Source organism: Pinus tabuliformis, chromosome X (assembly GCF_031772625.1).
Source record: "Pinus tabuliformis cultivar Carrire ecotype Pingquan chromosome X, CPIR1, whole genome shotgun sequence".
In the NCBI taxonomy this organism is placed as follows: domain Eukaryota; kingdom Viridiplantae; phylum Streptophyta; class Pinopsida; order Pinales; family Pinaceae; genus Pinus; species Pinus tabuliformis.
The window spans coordinates 113814292-113820991 of NC_142308.1; positions in this window are offsets into that span (position 1 = coordinate 113814292).

Below are 6700 nucleotides of genomic sequence, written 5' to 3' on the forward strand. Positions count from 1 at the left end.
CTTGCATGCTTAACCTTGAAGATCCATCTCAAACCCACAATCATTTTATATTTTGGTTCTGGGACCACTTCCCAAACATTGTTCTCTATAAAGAATTCATATTCCTCCACCATTGCATCAACCCATATAGGTTTCTCTACTACTTCCTTGAAAGAGGATGGCTTAGTCCCTACAAGCTCAGTCATTAAAGCCATGTAGCCAGTGTACCTATCAATTGACCTCCTTTGCCTGCACAAATTTGAAGGAGCTCCCACATTCTCCCTCGCTTCCTGCATAAGTGTATTAGCTTTCATGGTTCTTCTTTTAACTTCTTTGGATAGTTATGCTTGAGTGGATGTCTCCACTCTCTACCCATCAATTTGTCGCTACTCCACAACTTCCTGAGACTCCTCCTTTGGAGCTAAAAGCTCCTCTTCTAGTGGGATCTGAAGCTCCTTCTCAAGAGAGCACTGCATCAATTTCTCCTCATCAAAATTTACATCCCTTCGCACAACTTTCATTATGAGGGAAGGTAAGTGAACATGGTAGTCATGAGGATTTTTTGGGTAACCCAAAAATACTCCCAACTCTAGTGTCATATCAATATTTTTCCTAGAATCTTTGGAGACATGGTAGAAAACAAAGGCTCCAAAAATCCTGAACTGAGACACATTCAGATTTATCCCCAAGAATACCTCCTCTAGTGTAATCATACCAAGAATTTGATCAGGATTACGGTTTTGCAAATAGACTATTGTGTTGCATGCCTCTGCCCACAAATATTAAGGTAGGCCTTGGTCATGTAACATAGCTCTCGCTACTCCCACAATGCTCTCATTCTTCCTCTCAGCTACCCCATTCTACTGTGGGTTATGGGGTTCTATCAGCTCTTCTTTTTTCACACAAAGATTCTTGAAGTCATTCAACACATACTCACCTCCATTGTCACTCCTCAGAGCCTTCACCTTCTGCTATATAGAATTTTGTCAGTGTCCCTGTACTCCACGTTCCATGATCCTAGAGGACCTCTACGGTGAAACCTACATGCTTTCCCTTAATGAAGAAACTCTCATTGTGTCCCTCTTCATGAGAAGAACACTTCCCTTTTGCATCATTTCCCAAAAATCTTTTGTATTTCCCCGTTTACAAGACCAACGCTAATGACTCGTGTCCTCCTCGCATCAATATGCAGGGATTACAACTATCCCTAGTGCCGACTGGAGCGACTGAGCCTTGTTCCAGTAGCATCGATCCTCTTTTGGAAAGCTTTTTAAATAATGAGATGAAGCTTCTAGCTCTAGAAGCTTCGTAACGAAAGCCTGGTAAATGGTTAGGCTAGATGGAGTCAAGGAGATTAGTTTGGGCTCCTTTCCCCTATTAAGATGGAAGTACCTCAAGAGATAAGACCTTCTCCCATGAGAAGAGGAACCATCTCCCTTCCATCCATGCTATATAAACCACCCTTTTTCCCAAGCACAAGCTAGTTCTAATTAGGCTTTGGTTGAAGCTTTGATTGTGGAGTAATCAGCAAGTTATTCATAGTTGCAGCTCTCTAGTTGTGTGTGAGGGAGAAGTGTTAATTTGGTTTCGTGTGAAGACTAAAGGGAAGAGCCTTAAATCTACCATTGCTGAGGCCATCATGGAATGCTAACAGAAGTGTGTGGGAACCCAGAGTTGTCAAAGGAGAATAGCAACGTCAAGACAACGGTTGTAATCTCTTCTTGATTTAATATATATGCAACTATCGATTGATTTCCTACATAATATGTCATCTCACATGCTTATGGCCTAATGTTTCTTGACTTGTTAAGTAGGTTGAATGCAATTTTTCTATTATCACGGTTGTTGTTTGTTGTTGTTTACTTGTTTCAGGTGCTCGAAGAAGGAAACAAGAGATAGTTGGAGCGAGGAAGCAAGGTCATCACCAAACAAGATAAGCATACTAAGAGGTAGGTCCTCTTAATTGGTCCTAACCTAAGGAAATATTCCATAGAATGTCTTGTATGTGGCTAGACCCACTCTCAGGCTAGAGGAATTGTTTTTGTCCAGACTTGGAATTTTACTTCACCACAAACTGGCAACCATACTGGGGAGCCAATCCTTCTGTTTGCTTGTTTGTAATTTCATGATTGTGTGTGAAATTTACAATAGCAAGTCTTGTCTCATCCTTTGATTTTTCTTTTCCTTACATCCTCAGTCAGTGCACTTATTTTGTTGAAAGTCGTGCTGATTAGCACGATATACTCCGAAACCATTTTGGTGCTTGTTGTTAGTTAGGCAGTCATGTCGATGCGTGTAGGTGAAGATTAGGGTTCACCCTAGATCTTGAATAGTGTGTCCTACTCTCTTGATTTCTGCCTCTTAGATTGTTCTAACTGTGTTCTCCCTAACCAGAAAGCTTCATTTAGCTTGGTTTGTGTGCTTTCTTAGTTTATCCCACCCTTTGATGTGTTTAGTCTGTTCCTGTGTGAAGTTATTTTTTATTTTTCTTTGAATCCCTCGATCAGCGCTAGTTTTGAGTTAGTCAGTCGCGGCGATTAGGCCATCAGCGCTAGTTGTAGTACTGGTCAGTTGTGTCGTTCGTGCCTATTGGCGCTATTTGTAAGTTAGGAAGTTGCCTTGATCTCCGAGTTAAGAAAAAATTAGAATTTCTCCCATTCCAGTGCTAGTGTGTCTTGACCCTCAAACTCTCTTCTTTTACCCAGAAGTGACTAGGATGCTTTGTTTGCCTCATTTTCAATTGAATGAGTGAAAGAATCTTATTTGTTCTCTTATTTTGAGTGTCTCTTTTCTCATTCCACACATAGATTACATTTCTTTGTTTATCTATTGAAGCATGTGTGTATGGTCTGTTCGATTTAGGGAAGTAGTTGGTTTTAGTTTCATTTATCATGCTTTAGGTTTTATCGATGCGTGTTTATTCAGAATTGTGAAAATTTTCATTAAAGTGCTTTATGTGAAAGATTCATTTTGCATTTTATGAAAAGAAGAACATCATTCTAGTTTACTTAAGCCAAATAATGTATTAGTAGTGCCATTGAGAAGCTATAATTGCATCATCATAAGCATTGGAAATGAAATGAAACTTCTTTTGTTGTTAAGGGAAGATTAAGTGCATTTAGGCGATTTATTAGAGAAAGATTTCATTCTTTGCTTATTGCACTGATTTTTTGTTCCCTATCTCCCAATTAGTGTTAACTTTCATCGAACAAAGATCTCTTTTCTCATATAGCTGCATGTAGGAGTTTTGTCAGATGACAGCAGTAGGACCTTGAAATTGAGACCTATTTCAAGATCAACCATTAAAATTTATTGAGTTAACCTAAGGAAGCATTGAAACTTAATGCTCACATTTAGTGGTCTAGGCTAGAGACGTGTTCCGGTGTCTTTAAACATAGCAGTTGTCATTCACTTCGATACTAGACAGCGGTAGTATGGACTTGTGCTCCCTGTACCATCACGTATATAAAGGGAGACCCCACTAGGTTGTAATCCTTTATCCATCAGAAGTCGAGTATGCTGCCTTGTAAATGTGATACAAAACACTTCATTCGTGGAGATTGCCTGGCCATACTTCTTGGTTTGTCAAGAGGTATTATGCAGTTCACGGTTACCCAGTAATTCTTTTGCCTAGAATACCCTGAGTAGTCATTTTTGATCTTTACTAACTCTTTAAATTTGAAAAGGTCATCGACCACTTTTCCATTCAAGCTCGTTAATTCTGAAAGTGACTAGAGTCACCTTTCATCCTTTTCTCAACTCTTAAAATATGAAAAGGCAAAGTTTTTTCTCGGTGTCTTAAAATTAGCTGCCCATGAAATATTCCTGGTTAAATTTATCCTCCTTAGTGATTCTTTAGGTTCGATTCCAATGGCAACATTCCCAGAGTCTACCAGTCAAGGGTTCCCTTCGGATGGAATCCTGGTCCTTTTCCTTCTTTTGGAAATGTTGGTGCTCCTTATATGACAACGATGTCCCTCCCTAGGTTAACCATTGGTTTACCTGTCTAGTTATTTTCGACCTCGGTGATCTCAAGTATCCCAACTTCTACCCTGCCATCTCCTTCATTCGAATCACGTCATGATGATTCTAAGGTTGACCCCTTGCCTTCTTCCCCCATTTCTTCACCCTCCTCTTCTATTTCAGTTGGTGAAAGTTTCAAATTTAGTAACTAGGAGGCTAAGAAGAAGAAGATGATGATGAAGAATACGAAGTCAAATAAGCGAGAGGAAAACTGTCCAGCTATTACTCCAAATGCACCCTCCATCGATAAACCTTCTGATCCTTCACAAAAGGTAAAATTCCCTTGCATACTGTGTAAGGGTGACCATCTCCTTCGAGACTATCCTGGCATTCCTAGAGTCTTAGAGATATGGTCTCAAAACCTAAACTGGCCATCCCTATCGACCTCCGGAGATCATGTCAATGTTACGCCTTCAGCTAATGATGGTAAGAAGAAGCAAAATATTAGATTCCCTTGTAGGTTATGTGAAGGAGAGCATCTTCTTCACCTTTATCCTCTTATGGCTAAAGCTTCCAAAGTTTTGGAAAGCCTTGCAGCTCCTCAACCCCAACTTCCTGTTGGTTATCGGAGGCTTTCTTCTGACCCTCTCCCGGTTGGTCAAGAGATTGACTTAGGTTCATCTCTTGCCCATCCTGCTCTTCCTGAGTGAGACTCCCTTGTGTCTATTCTTGACCAACCATTGGTTGAAAAGTGTTTTGACTTGGTTCCGCCACTAGTTTCTCACTCTGTTCCAGGAGAGAGTGGTGATCATACTGCTCAAGTTCTTCTCATCTCCTCATATTCTCATGAATCAAAACGTGACCCTTTCATCTTTGTTGTTCAAGAGATTCCTTCTCCTATTCCTGTATAGCATGCGGGCAATCATATGATACCTCCACCAAGTAGTTCTTTCGTCTTTTTCGATTGGGGTCCATTGACTGCTTTTTGCCTCCCATCTTATGTGCCTTTCCAGATCATAGTACAGGCCTATAATATTGTAGTACATGGCACTATATTAGATGAAGGCTCATCTATTAGTGTCATGTCTTCTACTACTTGGAAAGATTTGGATTCCCCACAGCTTGTGCGTGTCACCTAGAATCTGTTGGCTTTCAACAGAGGAACCAGTCAACCCTTGGTGGTCCTCCGGATTTCCCTATTAATTTGGAAGGGAATACCATCTATATATACATGATGATAGTCCAAGGTCCCTTAGATTTCAATATTATCCTTGGACGCGACTATGTTTATGTCATGGGAGCTCTTGTTTCTTCATTTTTCCGTGTGGTTTGTTTTCCACATGAAGGGAGAATAGTGACCATTGATCAATTGTCATTCATTGGTCACCAAGTGCTTCCTTTGCAACCATCATCCCCTATTGGCTCTTGTTTGCAAGCAGTACATTCCCTGCCATAGGTCAATTATGTGGCTACCCATTCCGTATTCACATTTGTCGATGATCACACAGATGGTATAGTACATTATGTATTGGGGCATTGGAACCTGATCTGTCTTTGGTACCAAATGACATGTATTATTCCCAGAGCGTGGTTCTTCCATCTAGTGAAGACCTCTTGGGAGCCATGTTATCGTATGGTCCATGATCAGATTAATGAGGATAGTTCTTTTTCTTGTGTCAACCTCGTTAACAAATGAAACAACATGTGAGGATAGTTTGTTCTTGTATCAACCTCGTTAAAAAAAAATGAAACAAGAGATATGAGCATAGTTCATTGTCTTGTGTCAAGCTTGTTAAAAAATGAAAAAAGGGTCATGAGGATGGTTCCTGGTCTTCTGTCAACCTCATTAAAAAATGAAATGAAGGGTGTGAGCATAGTTCTTTGTCTTGTGTCAAGCTCGTTAAAAAATGAAACAAAGGGTCTCGAGGATAGTTCTTTTACTGTGTCAACCTCATTAAAAAATGAAGCAACTCCCTTTCCCAAATCGAGTCTTTGATTAAGATCTCATAATATCCCAGTCGAGACTTTCCAAAAACTCGAAAGTGAACATTCATTCCATCCACCTAGTTGATTGAAATGAAGCCTAGGGGGCATGTACCTCGATTGAGTCATTAAGTTGGGAGCATGCAAACTTATAGCTAGCATAGTTCTTCATTTCAAGCTTGTGTAAACATGAAACTGGATCCAAGCGGAGTTCTCCATGGTTTAAGCTTGTGTAAACATGAACCCATGCCTAATTTACATCTCGTGGTTTCCATTTTTATCAACGAATTTCTGTTAGATGAGACTTGGTTGTTTCATTCCATTACCACCATCTCTTTGGCTAATCATATGCTTTCACTTGGTTATTTTTCCTTTCCTGACGGACCACAGTAATGAGTGGTTTTTATTAGCCAGCCTCTTGACCACTACATGTTTTGAGTAGTTCCACCATTTTCGGAACCAGTTGCTACCCTTTATACCACTCGTTCCTCCAGGACGAGTCACCTTTAAGCTCTTTTCTGACCCGTAAAAGATGAAAATATTGCCAAGTATTTCTTCCCTTTTTCACTCGTAAAAGAGAATAAAATGGGGGGTCTTCTTTCAAGCTCTTTTCCAACTCTTTAAACACGAAAACATTGTCAATATCTTGTCATTTTTAACTCGTTAAAGGCTGCGAAACATCATTCACCAAGTATATGTTTACCCCTTTTTCGGGCTGGGATGAACTATTTATGAAAAAGGTACTCCTTGGCTGACATGGTCAAGCAGTTCTCTC